The sequence below is a fragment of the Thamnophis sirtalis genome, unplaced genomic scaffold (assembly GCF_051295495.1).
Source record: "Thamnophis sirtalis isolate CommonGarterSnake01/CBP01778 unplaced genomic scaffold, rThaSir2_p1.2 scaffold_9, whole genome shotgun sequence".
Classification (NCBI taxonomy): Eukaryota; Metazoa; Chordata; class Lepidosauria; order Squamata; family Natricidae; genus Thamnophis; species Thamnophis sirtalis.
This window is the reverse complement of record NW_028261389.1, coordinates 42,492,102-42,510,226: the sequence shown is the minus strand read 5'-3', so window position 1 is coordinate 42,510,226 and position 18,125 is coordinate 42,492,102. Positions and strand designations below refer to the sequence as shown.

General features: G+C 39.5%; 1 protein-coding gene across 7 annotated transcripts in view; it reads left to right on the top strand.

The window, feature by feature from the left end:
- SYT1 (synaptotagmin 1) overlaps window positions 1-18,125 on the top strand; it is a 304,769-nt gene that overhangs the window by 97,291 nt on the left and 189,353 nt on the right. For 2 of the 7 annotated variants that reach the window (XM_087723402.1, XM_087723404.1), the window contains exon 3: window positions 7,612-7,721. The exons of the other annotated variants lie outside the window; for them this stretch is intronic. The gene's annotated coding sequence lies outside the window, so the exon portion shown is untranslated. The remainder of the gene's footprint in view (window positions 1-7,611; window positions 7,722-18,125) is intronic. 7 annotated transcript variants of the gene reach the window in all.

The window sequence follows — 18,125 nt, the reverse complement described above, 5'->3', positions numbered from 1 at the left end:
CAACCAGCCCCAAAGGCTATGAATCTCACCAAAGATTAACATAATAATAATAGTAATAATAATAATAACTCCGCCGTTGCTGGTCCCAAGCCTGGATGAGAAAGGAGGAGGGTTGGGGTCAGGTTGGCAACCTGGCCCCATAAAAAAACCCGCCAACCCATACAATATGGTGAAAGAAAGGAATAAAAATTTTATACCGCATCGGTCGTCGCGCGGGTTAACAAGGGCCACGGCGGATCTTGGGGTCCATGGACATCTGTCGACAAGTGGGCTAAAAGTGGATCAGCCAACAAAACGACAAAAATATAGTGCAGATGAAAACCGTGCCATAATGGCCTGTTACTACAACTCAGAGCCAAAAAAAAGAGGTTATTTAAAGCGAATGTATGAATTATGGAAACAACAATATCCAGATTCAAATGTTAGTGAACAACGACTAGTAGATCAAAGGCAATTTATTATACGGAATAAAGTGTTTAGTGAAGTTGAAATTGAGGAAATTCAGGCAAATTGCAAAACCAAAAAAAACAATATCACAAGCGGAAATAACTGATATTCAAGACACAACTAAAAACATAGTAGAACTCCCAGAAGAAGCTCTCGGGGAGGAAATAACACCACCACCACTACAACCAGTTATCACTGAACCAACTGATGAACTAACTCAAAAACAAAAAGAATTGAAGGATAAGATCATGGAGCATTTTCTGCTTAATGAGGAAAGGCAACGTTTACCATCACTAAAAACTGTGCCTAAGAAAATTTTGGCCCCTATCATGAAAATGGTTAATGCAGTGTTTTCAACAATTGAATCGGGATCCATCTTGGAAACGAACCAGTTAATGTACAGCACAGCTGTAATAGTCACTAATGAACTAGGCATCAAAGTACCTAGTCACACAACAGAAAAAGCATTAAAGCCAAAGTGGAAAATCCGATTAGAACAAAAAGTCAAAAAATTAAGGGCAGATGCTAGTAACTTAAAGAATATGCATGAGCAACAGCTTAAAAATAACAAAATCATAGATCGGCTAATCAGAACATATAGATTGGATACAAGAAGCATCAATGAAGCTGTAGAGATTGTAAAACAGCAGATAACAGCAACGGCTAGAAAAATTGAAAGATATGAGGCACGAATCATCCAATATAAACAAAATCAGCAATTTCGATCAGACCAACAGCATTTTTATCAAAGTCTTAATGTGAATGGTGACACCAAAAGTGAAAAACCAGAAAAGCAGGCCACAGTTGAATTCTGGAAAGAATTGTGGGAAAATGCAAAGGACTACAATAAGGAAGCAAAGTGGATACATGACTTTGAGAAAAGCATTGGCAACAAACAAATGCAAGTATTAGAAATAACAACTGAGATGGTCAAAAATCGAGTAAAAAAGGTAAAGAATTGAACATCACCTGGAAAGGACCAATTACATGGTTTCTGGCTCAAATATCTGACCAGTTTACATGCAATATTGGCCAGGCAACTGAATGAAATTTTACAAAAGGGCCAAATTGATGAATGGTTGACAACTGGAAAAACATACTTGATTCAGAAAGATGCAACTAAAGGAACAACACCTGAAAACTACAGACCAATAACATGCTTGCCAACAACCTTCAAATTACTCACAGGCATTATTGCAGATAACATTAGGGATTATTTGGAAACAAACAACATCTTGCCAGTAGAGCAAAAAGGCAATAAAAGAAGGAGCAGGGGCACAAAAGATTGACTCCTAATTGATAAAATGATATTAGAAAATTGTAAGAACAGAAAAACGAACTTGATTGATTGATTACAAAAAGGCATTTGACTCACTGCCACATAGTTGGATCATAAAATGCTTAGAAACAACTGGCATTAGCAAAAATATTACATCCTTTACTGAAAAGGCGATGAAACAATGGAGAACTGAGTTGGCAGTAGGGAATGAGATCTACGGAATGGTTAATATCAAACTAGGAATTTTCCAGGGTGATTCACTTTCACCTCTTCTCTTCATCATCGCAATGATCCCACTATCAGTAATCTTTAAAAAAATGAAATTAGGCTACCAAACAGCCAAAGAAGCTGAAAAAATTTCGCATTTACTATATATGGATGATTTGAAACTCTATGGAAAGTCAGAAATAGAAATCCAATCATTGACACACACAGTCCAAGTATTCAGCACTGATATTTCAATGCAGTTTGGCATGGAAAAATGTGCCACTGTATCCATAAAAAGAGGCAAAATCACTGCATGTGAGGGAATTGAAATGCCCAATGGCCAACTAATTAAACGCAATGAAAATGAAGCCTACAAATACTTAGGCATTCTGCAGTTGGATATCAAGCATGGAGAAGTAAAAACTATTGTCAGGCGAGAGTACACCAACAGAGTTCGGAAAATTTTGAAATCTAAATTGAATGGTGGAGATACAATCAAGGCCATAAATACCTGGGTAATACCAGTTATAAGATACACAGCTGGTATAGTTAACTGGACACAAGCTGATTTGGACATTTTGGACCGAAAAACCAGGAAACTAATGACAATGCACTATAGTTTACATCCACGTGGTGATACTGATAGACTGTACCTGCCCCGAAAATCAGGTGGCAGAGGATTATTACAAGTGAAGCAAACAGTTGAAGAAGAAAAACATGCATTGGCTGATTATTTAAAAGAAAGTCAAGAACATCTATTAATCCAAGTAAAGAACAAAAATCTACTGAAGGCCCAACAGACGAAACAAGAATACAGAAAAGATGTGATAAAATCAAGAATGGAGAGTTGGCAGAACAAAGCACTGCATGGCCAATTTCTGGAAAAAATAAAAGATAAAGTCGACAGTGAACAAACTTGGTTATGGTTAACAACAGGTACATTAAAGAAAGAAACAGAGTCACTAATCCTGGCTGCGCAAGAACAAGCTATCCGCACAAATGCCATTAAGGCCAAAATCGAAAAATCCTCTGATGATGCCAAATTCAGACTTTGCAAAGAAGCTGATGAAACTGATGATCACATACTCAGCTGCTGTAAAAAAATTGTGCAGACTGATTATAAATTGCGGCACAATTCAGTAGCACAAATGATCCATTGGAATTTTTGCAAAAATTATAATATTAAAACAGCAACAAACTGGTGGGAACATCAGCCTGAAAAAGTCACCGAAAATCAGATGGTCAAGATGATGTGGGATTTCCGTATACAAACGGACAAAATGCTGGCGCATAATACACCAGACATCACACTGGTTGAGAAAAATAAGGTCACAATCATAGACATCGCAATACCAGGTGATAGTAGGGTCGCCGAGAAGGAACATGAAAAAATTGCAAAATACCAGGACTTAAAAATCGAAATTCAACGACTATGGCATAAACCAGCAGTGGTAATTCCAGTGGTAATTGGCACACTGGGTGCTATTCCAAAAGCACTGGAATTACATTTAAAACAGTTAAAAATTGACAAAATCACCATCAGTCAAATGCAAAAAGCCGCGCTGCTTGGATCTGCACGCATATTACAAAAATACGTTATGACGTCCTAGGCCCCTGGGTGGGGCCCGACTAGTAACCAATGCCAAATCCGGCGAAACAACTGGCCGCTGTGATACAATTGTATAATAATAGATAACCATTTGGAGCACAACACTCCAGATATCACGGTTGTAGAGGGCCGAAGTGTACAGTTTATTGATATCGCTGTTCCTGGAGATGCCAGAGTAGAAGAAAAAGAACTAGAAAAAATAATGAAATATCGCAACCTGGCCATCGAAACTAAACGGCTATGGATAAAGCATGTAACAGTGATGCCCATTGTCATCGGGGCACTTGGCACCATGTCCAAGAATTTTACAAGATACATCAACAAATTGCAGCAAAACGTATCAACCATTAGCAACAGTCACTGGTTTTTGTAATGCATTTTTGAATGTTCAGTTGGCTGAGTTTCATGTTTAATGAATAAAGTATACAATAGTAACATTAATGTAGTTTGCTTTTGTAACAAGGAATTGATATACCCTAAAAAGAAACCTCAAGGTCATTGTATCATGCAGACAGCATAAAAAGATGCAAAAATCTGAATTTTCTTTGCATTAAATGGGGCTTGTATGTAGTGTATAATGATTATTGTAACTCTTTTGTAGCAGCTGAAATGGTTTTTATAACATACTTGTCAAAAATTTGCATCCTTGATTCCTTTCTGCATGTTTCTAGTTCTAATTTTTGCCAAAGAAGCATGGCCACACTATGGCTGAATTGTAGGCAAAGTAAAGATACTTTAATTCACAGAATTACTATGAATTACTATGACAACAGAATTTCTATTCTCAGAGTAATTAATAAAGACAGTTGAAATAAGTCTAAATTTCTAGGAAAATGAACCTGAAAATATGTATGTTTACAGATTTCATTTCCTGTGATTCACTTAATATATTTTATATTGTTATTGGGATATTTACAATTAGAAAACTCCTGGAAAATTAGTGTCCTAAGCTGTAAATTCATCTTTTTGCTTAATAATAAAAGAGAGAAGTTTTTAAAATTTGTCATGAAATTGTTTATAAAGCAAAACAATGTAATCAGAAAAAAAATTAAAAACTGTTTAGGTAAAGTGAATATAAACAAGCTGCTAGAGCAGGGGTGTCAAATTGGATTTCTTCGAGGGCCGGATCAGCATTGTAGTTATCCTCTGCGGGCTAGTGGGGGGAGAGGGAGCAGGGGAAGGACAGATGCTTCCTGCAGCACCCTGCCAGTCAAAATGGGGCACAGGAGGGTCTGTGCACAGCCCCCCCTGCACTTCATTTTCACCCTCCATGGCCTCCTGCAGCACTCTGACAGCCATTTGGGGGGCATTTTTGGCCAGCAGATCACTGCAGGAGGTCATGGAGGGTGAAAACAAGATGTGGGGGGGGGGCTCACTGAACCCATTTTTCCAGGCTGGGCTGGTCCCGCAGGCTTTGAGTTTGACATCCCTATTCAAGAGGAACATAAAAACTCTCTTAAGAAACTTAACAACTTTTTATTAGCCAGTGACCAATAAAGTTTCTGTCTGCCTGTTTTATAATAGCAAAAATTGAAGTAAAATAGCTATTATAATCCAGAGGAAGTGCTAGAACACATGGATCTACATAATTCCATCTAATTTTTAATAGAATTATGAATGGAATATGTAAGACTCATGAACAAGTCCACAATGATTTCCTTATCAAAGCATAATAAAAATTTTGATCTTAATTGCTCATGTACAGAAAAAATAATTAAACAAATATAAACATTTATATATTAACAGAATTAGTTAATTTTCTACATAAGTGTGATTTTTGTCTTTATGAAAGACAAATTAATTACATATCCAATGCAAGAAAAATTAATGCAATCTGCAGTTTGACTATTAACCATGATAAGCAGATGTAAATATTAGGCATTTTAAAAGGTATTTTCTACGTTACAATACATATTTTTATAGATCAGTTTTCTAGAATAATTTTAGGACCTGTGTTAATGATGCAGCTTCTTTAAAATCATTGATATGAAGTAAACAATCTATCCTTTCATACAATTTTGTATAATATACTTTCACTTCAGTTTCTTTCCATTTTCTTCTATGTCCATTTTTCCCCAGGATCCAGTCTTGATATTACCAATTAATCAATTTTTCATCATAAATTCTGCAAGAAATCATGTTTTTGTATTCTTTCCTTTGTGATTTATTCAGATAGATTTGTACTTATTTCAGATATTAAAAAACAGACTACTTCTATAAACAGATATTCATTAATCAATATAATTCTTCAAACAGGACAATCACTTGTTCTGCATTTTCTGATCTCATCACCACCCATCTGTTCCTGTCACATAATAGAATAACTTTTTCCCCTGTCTTGCATTCATTCACAATGTTGAATATTTTTTCCTGAAAATTGATCTTGTGATCTTTCTTTATTACAATCTACTGGAGCATAGCATGAAAACTATCACCAATGTATATAGTCCTAATTGTATATATAACCATAGGATCAACTATAGCAACAATCCATATTTTCTGATTTATAATTTAGCCCTTTCGTTCATAATAAACCAACATTTATTAGCTCTACTTAACAAGATTAGGTTGATTCATTTATCTCCATTACTTGTTTTTTTTCTTTTACTTTCAGACATAAAATGCATACACATCACTTGTTTCATGATGCTAGAATATAAACTCTTACATTTGAAGTTTTTCATATGCCATAATCATGACATATGAACCCATGAAAATGACCTCTATTTTCCAAGGTTTTCATCTAATACTTTCAAATAGACTTAAAGGATCAAGTTCAAATGTAAATTACCTGAGTACAGGCAGGTCCATTACAAGATAATGCATCAATGTCTCTGTCACTGAGAAATTGCCCATTTTCAAGGTGCACAGGTATGAAAAAAGAATCTCATAATATGTAATACTATATATTTGGCACTTCCTGAGTTGGAGGGAGGATGTTTATGGCCATTACAGCTTTTCTAGTTTTGTACTATACTAACTCTGGCTTTGGAAAGAGTCATCTTCTAGAATCGCTGCCAGTCAACTTTCAAGTTCAAGTAATGCTTGGGTGAACCTCGACAATTTTTTAGTAAGATAAACAAAGAATAGGTTTGGTTCCCCCCATGGCTAATCATACCCATGCCACATCCAGCATTTTTTGTTAACCATAAAGATAGCAGTAATCTGTTTGGCAGAAGGGCCACCAAACCTTCATTTTAACTGAAGTATGCTTATATTACTTGATGTTCTAGACCAGCTAATGGTGTCTAATGAACGCACCATCTTGGAAGTTAACATTGTGTTACCCATATCCTTCATAGAAAAAGATGCAGGGAGTGTATGGACATATTCAGGGTACATATTTTCAAGATGACTTTTCAACTTGTATAGTGAAAACATATGGCTGAGGAGAAACACAAATGGCATGCTGTATGGTACGAGAATGGTATATTGTAACAGATGAGCTATGAGCTGTTATAAAATTTCATTTCAAGAAACAAAGCGTGGTATCATTTAAAATGCCAAGTGGTTGTTTACTGCATTCTTTAGCAATAAAACAAAATTTGTAGTAATAATGTTTTCAAGCTTAGAATATAAATTAGTCATTTACCATTAAAAGGGCATAAATCTAAACATTACTCATTTATCTGTGAATGTAGTTTATCTTAAGCTCTTGAACATTTAAATCTGTCTAATCAGCATCCTTGGTTAGATCAAAAAAATCCTGCAAACCTAGTATACCAAATTATGAAAACCAGTCAATCTCACAAAGTAGGATTGTCTCACTGTAGTGAAATAAACTAATTTCAGTGGTTGATGATTCAAAAATTTCACAGTTTCAGAAAAAGAAGTTGTGTTGTTATGTTTGCTGAGAAAAGGCAAGATGGTGTTCCAATCTTTCTAAGAAGCAAAGTCCTTTATCATATTTGAGTACAGTAGATTGAATCAGGCTATATAGAGAAGACGGCACATACACATCATTCTCTTCTGAATCACTATTTTGTAGACTCTTGTCTGAAGCAGCTTTACTTTGCCTTGCTTTACCTTTACTTTATGATAGGTCTGATTGTTCTTACATTCGTTTTAGGATGACTGAAACAACTATTTTTTCTATTTGAATGGGATAATAATACGAGCTGCCAAAGAAGTTCCTCCTTCTAGAATTGAGCTTGCACTCCAATAACCTTCACCACAAAGGTTTGCTGATTTTAGAATACTTGTGTACTCATATTTCTTGTCATTTCAAATAATCTTGGATTCTATGGACGCTGAGCCCTGATGGCTCAGTGATTAGAATGGGGTATGGCAGGCAAACCCTGCCCACAACCTAGAGATTGAGCCTGTCGGGGCTTAAAATTACTCAACCTTCCATCCTTCCGAGGTCAGTAAAATGAGGACCCCGATTGTCAGTGGCAATATGCCTACTCTGTAAACCACTTAGAGAGGGCTGTAAAGCACTATGGGGCAAAAGATAAATCTAAGAACTATTATCTACTGAATTTTTTCATTCATATCTACCTAGAAACCCCAGTGAATAAAACATAACTTCAGTGAGGATTCCGCTTCATTAACATGAAATGTGAAGCCTTCCCTGGAGATTGCTACATTTGACTTACATACATTTATAATTAACTGCCAAACACATTCAGAAATTGTATTTTTTAAGTAGATCAAAGTTCAGAGTTTCTGAAATCAACCTATTTATCTTAATTTTAATGTATAATAAGACTCTTCCAATAATCCAATTTAAAGAGGATCTCCTTAAAGAAAACATATGATTTTCTGGGTATATGTGTATGAATCAAGGAAAATATGTTTGTTATTTAGGAAGGTACTGCTGGTCCAAATCACATTTTCTCATATATCTGCTTTATTTAAAATATTTATTTATTTATTTATTTATTAAATTTTGTATGTCGCCCACTCTCAGAAGAGACTCACGGCGGCTTACAATAAAAGGGAGGGGGAATATAAAAAAAATAAACAACACTTTAAAATTACACAACAGTCACAAACCTGAAGTGGGGCTGGACAACTCAGCAGCCCCAGTCCTGCCGGAACAGCCAGGTCTTAGTCGCTTTGCAGAAGGCCGGAAGGGTAGTGAGGGTCCAGATCTCAATGGGGAGCACGTTCCAGAGGGCCGAACTGCAACAGAGAAGGACCTCCCCCGGGGTGTCACCAGCCAACATTGGCTGGCAGATGGAATCCGTAGAAGGCCTAGTCTGTGCGATCTAATCGGTCTTTGGGAGGTAATTGGCAGGAGGCAGTCTCTCAGGTAACCAGGTCCGATGCCATGTAGGGCTTTAAAAGTAACGACTAGCACTTTGAAGCGTGTTCGGAGGCCAATGGGAAGCCAGTGCAGCTTGCGGAGGATAGGTGTAACGTGGGTGTACCTAGGTGCACCCACAATCACTCGCGCGGCTGCATTCTGGACTAACTGAAGTCTTCGAACACTCTTCAAGTGCAGCCCCATGTAGAGCGCGTTACAGTAATCCAGTCTTGAGATGACGAGGGTGTGAGTGACTATCCAAAGGGCCTCCTGGTCCAAATAGGGCCGCAATTGGTGCGCCAGGCGAAATTGGTCAAAAGCTCCCCTGGTCACAGCCGACAAATGATGTTCTAAGGTCAGCTGTGGATCCAGGAGGACTCCCAATTTGCGGGCCCACTCTGAGGGGTGAATAATTTCACCCCCCAGGCTGAGAGATGGAATAACTGGACCATCCTTGGGAGGGAGCATCAATAGCCACTCAGTCTTGTCGGGATTGAGTGCAAGCTTGTTCGTTCCCATCCAGACCCTGACAGCCTCCAGGCACTGGCACATCACTTCTACCGCTTCACTGAGTTGGCATGGGGCGGACACATACAATTGTGTATCGTCCGCATATTGATGGTATTTAATCCCGTGCCGCGGTATGATCTCACCCAGTGGCTTCATGTAGATGTTAAATAGGAGGGGGGACAGGACCAAACCCTGTGGCACCCCATAAGTGAGGGGCCTAGGGGTTGACCTCTGCCCTCCGACCAACACCGACTGCGACCTGTCCGAGAGTTAGGAGGAGAACCACCGAAGAACGGTGCCTCCCACTCCCACCTCCCGCAACCGTCGCAGGATACCATGATCGATGGTATCGAAGGCTGCTGAGAGGTCAAGGACCACTAGGATAGAGGAGTGACCCCTATCCCTGACTCGCCAGAGATTATCGATCAGCGCGACCAAAGCAGTTTCCGTGCTGTAACCAGGCCTGAATCCAGACTGAAAGGACTCCAGATAATCAGTTTCATCCAAGGACCGCCGGAGTTGAAAGGCCACCACTTTCTCAACAACCTTCCCTACAAAGGGGAGTTGGAGACTGGACGATAGTTACTCAAAATGGCTGGATCCAGAGAAGGTTTCTTCAGGAGAGGTCTCACCACTACATCCTTTAGGAGGAGCAGAAAGGATCCCTCCTGGAGAGAGGTGTTAATTATCGTCTGGATCCAGCCACGTGTCACCTCCCTGCTGGTCGAGACCAGCCAGGAGGGGCACGGGTCCAGTATACAGGTGGAGGCACTCACCGCCCCCATGGCCTTGTCCACTTCCTCAGGAGCGACAAGTTGAAACTCGCTCCATAAACTCCACTCAAGACTTTCCCCCGGTACCTCGGCTGGTACCGTGCAATTGGAGTCCAGATCTGTCCGAATCCGAGCGACTTTATCCGTTAGAAACTGAACAAATTCCTCAGCTCTACCTTGTAAAGGGTCATCCGCGTCCCTCTCTTTCAAGAGGGAGCGGGTTATTCTAAACAAGGCGGCTGGGCGCGATTCAGAGGATGCAATAAGAGTGGCAAAATGGGCACATTTTGCCGCCCGTATTGCCACAAGATAGGCTCTGATATAGGCTCTCATCAGTGCTCGGTCTGACTCAGAGTTACTGGCCCTCCAGCAGCCCTCTAGGCGTCTCTTTTGGTGCTTCATCTCCCGGAGTTCCTCGGTGAACCAAGGAGCCCTCCTGGATCCTCTACCTCGGAGAGGCCGCAAAGGCGCAATCCGGTTTAGAGCCCCTGCCGCCGCTGTATTCCAAGCAGCGACTAAGGACTCCACTGGACTGTGGACGAGAGCGTCAGGTATTTCTCCAAGCGCCGTCTGAAATCCCATAGGGTCCATCAGGCGCCTGGGGCGGAACCACCTAATCGGTTCCTCCTCCCTACAGTGGGGGATTGGTTTCCAAAAGTCAAGCCTCAGTAGGAAGCGATCAGACCATGACAAGGGCAAGATCTTAATACCCCTCAAATCTAGATCACGTCTCCACTGTTCCGAGAGGAAAACGAGGTCAAGTGTGTGACCTGCTGAGTGAGTCAAACCCCAGATTACTTGGGTCAAGTCCATGGCTGTCATGGAAGCCATGAACTCCTGCGCCCTGTCAGAGTGTTCACTGAGCGAAGGCAGGTTGAAATCCCCCATAAGCCTGGGGAACTCGACCGCCAGCTCAGCTACTGACTCGAGGAGCAAGGGGACGGCTGTTGCAATGCTGTTGGGAGGAAGGTACGTTAACAACAAGCCCACTTGACCCGCAAGGTCCAACTTCACCAACAAGGACTCACACCCAACAAGCTCCGGAGCAGGGATCCTACGAGGAACTAATGACCCTCGGATGATGACAGCTACTCCCCCACCCCTTCTCCGGGGTCGCGGCTGGTGGAGCACCTGAAATCCTTCTGGGCACATTTCAGTGAGGGGGACTCCTCCCTCCAGGCCCAGCCAGGTTTCAGTAATACATGCCAGGTCAGCCCCCTCGTCTAATATTAGGTCCCGGATGAGGGGAGCCTTGTGAACCACAGAACTGGCATTTAGCAACAACAGCCTGAGACCAGGGCCTTGACCACTTTCGCCATCTGTCCCTGGAGTGGAACTAGCAGGGCCAGAAGGAGGGATCGCTGTGACGTAGCGGACCCTCCTTCCCCGGTAATGGCTAGCCCTGAAGTTCCCATCGTACCTGCCTGTCCCCGTTATGACCGTAATGTTCCGGCCCACTCCCGTACCCGCGGGCCCCATTTCCCCTCCCGTAGCCTCCACTCTCCACGGCAGGCCATTTATCTCAGTCATTCTAGGACGGGGAGGTAGGCCCAAAATAATCATGTTTATGGTTTCTGAAGGCTGATAAAAAGAAATTCCTGTTCTAAGAAACTTAGATTATGATAGACTCAATATAAATTGTAAGGCTACAACAACAAAATTATAGTCATATAGTCATAAGTGGGAGAAGATGGATGATAGGAACAATGAGAAAATTAATAGTAATAGTAATGCAGACTTAGTAAATAGTTTGACAGTGTTGAGGGAATTATTTGTTTAGCAGAGTGATGGCGTTTGGGAGAAAAGCTGTTCTTGTGTCTAGTTGTTTTGATCTGCAGTTCTCATTGTTTTGAGAGTAGGAGTTGAAACTATTTATGTCCAAGATGTGAGGGATCTGTAAATATTTTCATAGCCCTCTTTTTGACTCGTGCAGTATACAGGTCCTCAATGGAAGGCAGGCTGGTAGTAATTGTTTTTGCTGCAGTTCTAATTATCCTCTGAAGTCTGTGTCTATCTTGTTGGGTTACAGAACCAAATCAGACAGTTATAGAGGTGCATATGACAGACTCAATAATTCCTCTGCCGAACTGTATCACCAGTTCCTTGGGCAGTTTGAGCTTTCTGATTTAGCACAGAAATAATATTCTTTGTTGTGCTTTTTTGATGATGTTTTTGATGTTTGGTATCCATTTTAGGTCTGATAGAACCTAGAAATTAGAGATATGATAGAACCTAGAAATTAGAAGGTCTCTACTGTTAATACTGTGTTGTCTATGTAATATATTCCATTTTGGATGGAAAAGTTGAAAGAAGGTTCCCTACCTTGAAATCCTGGGAAGACTAAGCTGTCAATTACATCATTCATCTTTTTGGAAATCTGTGGAAAGATTATACAAAGGCCTCCACTAGTTGGGATATATAAATTCTACACTCTGAATGCAGAGGTGGTATTCAGCGAATTCTGACCAATTCTGGTGAACCAGTAGCGTTAATTTTGAGTAGTTCAGAGAACCAGCAAATGCCACATCTGGCTGGCTCCGCCCCCATCTATTCGCTGCCTCCCGAGTCCCAGCTGATTAGCTGTTTCTTCTTCTGTTGCCCTGCGCAGGAGAACAGAACAGGAAAGCGGTGGGGTGGAAATGGAGATTTTATAGTATCCTTGCCCTGGAGTGGGGTGGAAATGGAGATTTTGCAGTATCCTTGCCATGGAGTGGGGTGGAAATGGGGATTTTGCAGTATCCTTCGCCTGCCACATCCACAGAGCCATGTTAATCAAGCCATACCCACCAAGCCACACCCACCAAGCCATGCCATGCCCACAGAACCCACAGTAGTAAAAAAATTGAATCCCACCACTGTCTGAATGGCTTCTGTCTTTAGTATGTAAAGCCGATAATGGCTCGCATTTAATGTGGCTAGAACTGTTTTTACATGCAGCACTTTAGTGCAATATTATTAAAAACCATTCAATTCAAAATAACATTGTCCACTAGGATTGCATTATCTCTCACACAAACACATACACACACAGAGAGCACATATTTGGTATGGATATTTTATTTTTTGTTTTTGTTTTGTTTTCGGCATAGAGCTTTAGTTGCTTTGGCATGGACTTGCAGTTTTTTTGGCAGGCAGTCTGAATTGCTCTGCATGGAAGTATTTACTGCTAGGTAAATAATACCTTGTCTTCTTGCTGTGCAATTGACAGAAGGAAAAATATGTCTTGTGGGACTACTAGGGAAATACAACAGACAGTGACATTATTATTTTAAGGTTGTGTGCTTTGTATTCTAAATAGTGCATAGCCTGCACTCAGTTGGGGACTAGGCAGTCAAAAGCAAATATAGGACAACAAAGAACTGGTAGTTCTGATTATGAAAAAATTTCTGAGCTTAATGTTTGATTTATTTTAATTATGTTGACCAATGGTGTAGCCCTGTAAAATAGTGATTTGCTTTAAAAAAAATAAATGTTCTAATATGCACTTCTATAAAAATTAGATAAAATTGAAGTTTGCATGTTTGATGCTATCATTCACTAAGGAATTGGACTAAAGATTATTCTGAATGGTGTTCCTCAAGAATAATCAGATCCAGATTCAATGTATATAGTATTCAAAGACAATACATAACATGAAACAGTATATCCAAAATTTCCTGAAAAATCATTCTGGAAAAAAATGTATCATCCGGCCAATTCATACAATAGGAAGAAAACTTCTAAGATAGATCATGGGAAAACAAGTATGAAAGTGTTCTGAAGTGTCCACTGGAAATTGAGTTTATATCCAATCTGTCTAAACTTTAGTCAAAAAATGTACTTTTGAATTATGATTAGTCTGAAGTAATACCTCTGACTCCTGGGCAAAATGCTAACTTAAAGGCAGTGGTGAGTTCCGGATTCTGTTCCAACCAGTATGGTTGGAATGGCCCCGATGTTACCCACATTTACTTGCACGGCATGTGCGCATGCATTGTAGCTGGAAAGAATGCTTCCGCAAGCCTCCGTGATGCTCCAGCTGCTCAGCAGAGTGTCGCATAGATGCTGTATTCACCATGCGCATGTGCAGAAGCACCGACAGCTTTAAAACAAGGTAAGGAGCACGGGCAGGCGGGTGGGCCCCCCGGAGCACCGTATCGGAACAGTATCCAGTGCTCCTGGCTGTCTCCGGTACACCTGTACCAGGGCATATCGCCTGCAACCCATCACTCCTTATAGGTAAAGGTAAAGATTCCCCTTGCACATACGTGCTAGTCTTTTCTGACTCTAAAGGAAGGTGCTCATCTCCATTTCAAAGTCGAAGAGCCAGTGCTGTCTGAAGATGTTTCAGTGGTCATGTGGCCGGCATGACTAAATTCCGAAGGTGCATGGAACACTGTTACCTTCCCATCAAAGTTGGCTCCTATTTTTCTACTTGCATTTTTACATACTTTCGAACTGCTAGGTTGGCAGAAGCTGGGACAAGTAATGGGAGCTCACTCCATTACGCGGCACTAGTATTCGAACCCCCAAACTGCCAACCTTTCTGATCCACAAGCTCAGCATCTTAGCCACTGAGCCACCACTGAGCCCTATACTATTTTATTTTATACAATGAACAAATCCGGTGTTACAATATAACTTGATATTGCTATCCTCTAATGTGCATATTGAAAGAATGGAACATGGCCCTAGTTGCCATGTTGCTCAAATTTGAAGGAAGTTTATTTCAGGGGGAAAAGCCAAGTAAAAAGGAGCAGATATAGGAATATCATTGCTGGAATACTGAGCTTAGAAAAATGACTGCCAACTCTAAGAATGTTCAGAAATTGATTATAATATTTGACGGTGTTAGCAGGATAAAAAACATATTGGAACAATATAAATGCTAAATGTGATATTCTGCTTCAGAAAATGTACTTAGTGATTTATTGACCAAAAACTTTGCATTTCTATTTTACATAAATTAGAATAAAAGATACTCATGCAACAAACTATAGTTATGAAATGTTTTTCTTTCTTCAGCCAGATGTTCAAAAGTAATTGTTAGATGCATATTATATCCAACATAATCTCAACATCACATAAAAAAGGATTAAAATAAGACCCTGCTTAGAAAACCCAGTCAGATCTATATATTCATAATTGTTTCATCTATCAACTTTTGTGATTCTTTAGAGAGTTTATTTCATTATTTAAAACATTTCTATAGCTGCCCATTTTATATGAAACTTTGGACAGTTTCCAAGTTGACTTTCTTTTCTGTGTTTGTAGGATATTTCAAAATAATAGTTATTTAATTTTTATCTTCTAGTTTATTTTCAACCTGAGCTGTTCTTTCTCCTGATTACTATATTAGCTTATGGAAAAAGACATTGGCAGGATCCAATGCTTTCCTCAAAATAAGAAAAGCAGCATCACAACTTTTTGATAGAAGCTCTGCATTTTCCTTTCCCCTATTATTTTAAAATTTAAAAGTCACATAGATAAACGTTACTGTCATGTTCTCAAGCTATACAATATTGTTCTATTGTTTTGTTAATAATTTCTTGGTAATAATTTTGCTATAGCAATCTGTTTTCTTTTTCTTATGACTAATGCTGGTCAAAGGCCATAATAAGAAATGTAAAGTTCAAGGATATGTAATGTCATGATAACAGGTCCAGTAGCAGCTGACCTTGAATCACAATTGTAGAAGTCTCTTGTTATATCCTCTCAATCAAGTGTTTTTTTTACAAAAACAAAAGTTCTTGTTACATATTTCAGGAAGCATTTGGAAAACTAGTGAAGTTAATGGAGATGGCACATTTATTTAATTTATATGCCACCCATCTCATCTGGAGGAGGCTCTAGGTGGCTTACCATAATTAAAAACCAATTAAAAACTTTAAAACAATAATTAATAACTTTCAAATAGTTTAAAATTAACAAGATGGGAAGGAAGGAAGCAAGGAGCATGGAGTCACCTCCAGAATATTGCACCCCCATTGGGGCCCCAAGCAAGTTGACAGAACCAGGTCTTCTTTGGCTTTTTCAGAAGGCCAAAAGATCCGGATGCAGATCTTACCTGGGAAACAACATAGTCTAAAGCCATGGCAGAAAAAACTCTTCTTCTGGACCTCATGAGCCAACATTCCTTGACTGACAAGGTCTTATATTTGCTTCATAAAAAGACCCTTTAAATTCAACCAAACTTACTTCTGAATGATATAGATAGGAACATGTTGTAAAAATTATTTATTATGAATGTAATCATTATTATTTATGATAGCACCCTGGACTAGTCAATACTCCAAATTAAAGGTTTTTTGATAATCAAAGAGAAATAAAAAAGCTTTCTTAATTCAATATGTGTGGCCTAATTTAACCAGTCAGCTGTTCATGTTCAAGAGTATTAAAGTTTTTAAAGAATTTTATACAGATAAAATAAATGTGTCTTTACAGTGTCTTGGTGGGGAAACAAGCTTTTGCAGAATCCACTTGCTGACTTCTGAGAGTACACAATTTATCTTATAAGTATTGGCTGCAATAACCACACTGTGCCTATTGCTTCCTGTCTTCCAATAAAGTTGGGTTTGGAGTTAGCGATTTCATGAAGCCCTGCTAGTACAGTCCTGATGCAAAGGTTAATAAACTATCAGAAGATTCATGGAAATATATGTGAAGACTTATTGGTGTGTAGAACTAAAATATGATAATGAGTATTGGCACCTTCACCCCCCAAGGATGTGTTCTTTTCTCAGATCAAAACAACCTTGGCTCACCCCAGGTACAATAAATTGTCCATGTATTATATTATGTTGATTTGACAATGTGTGAGTGGCTTAGTGAATTAGTTGTGTTTTAGAGTCACACCTTGGAAGAAGACTCTAAGTCTGGTGGCTCACAAATATTTAAATAGTGCCTCTTTTAGCTTTACAGAGTATTTTTGTTGTTGGGTTGTAAGCCACCCATAGTTGGGTTTTAAGATGGGCAGCTATAGAACCGTTACAAATAAATAAAATGAAACATTTGAATATAATGCTGTTTAGAGGAGGGGAAATAATGAGTTGGAAGATGCTATTTATATTGCTAAACTCAGCCTCATTCTAAGTGCAGAAATGCAGATTAAAGGTGCTCCTATAAATACCTCCCCTGCCTTTTCTTCAATTCACAAAGTGAAGGAAAACTTACCACCTTTCTCAATAATTGGTTATTACTGTTGAACTGCTGTTACAGTTTAATTTATCTGTCACCTAATGTCTGCCTTCTTTTAATTTTCAACGATATTATTCTATGTCCTATATTCTATGAGTTATACAACAGGTATTGACATTTCTTTCTGTGAAACTCCTTCAGATTCTTCAGAAGTGGTGCATATCTTTACTTAGTTGTCTTTTGTACTAAAATAGAGTAAACCAAAAGGACTTCAGCAGTTGTGCCTTTCTTTACTGCCTTTGTTACTTCTTACCCTTTTGTTATTTATTTGCCCTTACTAGTTGATACAGTGCATTTTTTTCTTACTTCCTTTTGGAACATATTTTAAAAAAATACTCTTGTTCTTAACATTTTTTTCTAAAGTCAACTCATTGTGTGTTTAGCTTTCCTGCTATTATCCCTACAAGTCCAGGATAGCTCTATTTATTTATGGATGTTTGCTATGGGCTAAAAACAGATTACAGCAATGAATCATTCAATGAAAAGATCTAGAGCAGGGGTGTCAAACTTGATTTCATTGAGGGCTGCATGAGGGTTGTGTTTGACCTCAGGGGGCAGGGGACAGTGGCCAGGGTAGGTATAGCCAGCTCGACGTCACTTGTATCAGGAGCATCTGTGGTGGCCAAGTGCTAAGGCAGGACTTCCCTCAGGACCTCCCTCACTCTCATTATAATCCCTGCCTGCCTGCCTGCCTGCCCTCCCTCCTTCTTTCCTTCCTTCCTTTCCTTCTTTTTCTCTCCCTCTTCCTTCTCCTTTCTTCTTCCATCCCCTCTTTCCTTATTTTTCCTTCCTTGCTCTCTTCCCACCTTTCCTTCTTTTTCTTTGTCTTTCCTCATTCCCTTTCTTCTTTCCTTTCCTTCTTGCATGCTCAAA